The sequence below is a fragment of the Schistocerca americana genome, chromosome 5, assembly GCF_021461395.2.
Source record: "Schistocerca americana isolate TAMUIC-IGC-003095 chromosome 5, iqSchAmer2.1, whole genome shotgun sequence".
NCBI lineage: Eukaryota > Metazoa > Arthropoda > Insecta > Orthoptera > Acrididae > Schistocerca > Schistocerca americana.
Window position 1 is genome coordinate 333,229,812 of NC_060123.1, and position 848 is coordinate 333,230,659.

Consider the following 848-nt stretch of genomic DNA (forward strand, 5'->3'; position numbering starts at 1 on the left):
GTTGTGGAACATGCTGTTTCTCAATTTCAACTTGTTGCAGAAAACAGTGGACAGCATATTGAACATATTTTGCGCCAGTCACAAGGAAATTAACAATCCGATTTGATTTTGATTGATGCTTTATATGCGGTTTATGGCCTCAGGGCAATCAAAAAGTGATGTGACTGATGCTGTTTATGCGGTTTTTGGCCTCAGGACAACTAAAAACAGATGTGATTGGTGCATTTTATGCAGTTTCTGGTCTCAGGACATTTAAAAACCGATTTCTCACATCCGATGTCATATGACTTTGCCGTGGTGGATGGGCTAATGTAACTGACAGTATCACACCTGTACACCCGTGCACACTGAGTAGTACAGTTTGTTTAACGTCACACGTACACCCGAGGCATTGTTATTTGATTCGTCATTTGCAGTCGACCAATATTAAATTATGATGCTTACAGTGCCATCTATTGCTACATTTTGTAACTATTTATTTTTCTTCTGCCACACGTTTTCCGGCCAACGGCCTTGCCGCAGAGGTAACACCGGTTCCCGTCAGATCACCGAAGTTAAGCGCTGTCGGGCTGGGCTAGCACTTGGATGGGTGACCATCCGATCTGCCGAGCGCTGTTGGCAAGCGGGGTGCACTCAGCCCTTGTGAGGCAAACTGAGGAGCTACTTGATTGAGAAGTAGCGGCTCCGATCTCGGAATCTGAGATACGGCGGGGAGAGCGGTGTGCTGACCACGTGCCCCTCCATATCCGCATCCAGTGACACCGGTAAGTTGAGGATGACACGGCGGCCGGTCGGTGCCTTTTGGCCTTCATTACCTGTGCGGGAGGAGTTTAGTTTAGTTTTATACG

At 47.3% G+C, this 848-nt stretch overlaps 1 pseudogene; it reads left to right on the top strand.

The window, feature by feature from the left end:
* Window positions 1–503: 503 nt before the first annotated feature.
* On the top strand, window positions 504–621 carry LOC124616951 (annotated as a pseudogene).
* Window positions 622–848: the final 227 nt, after the last annotated feature.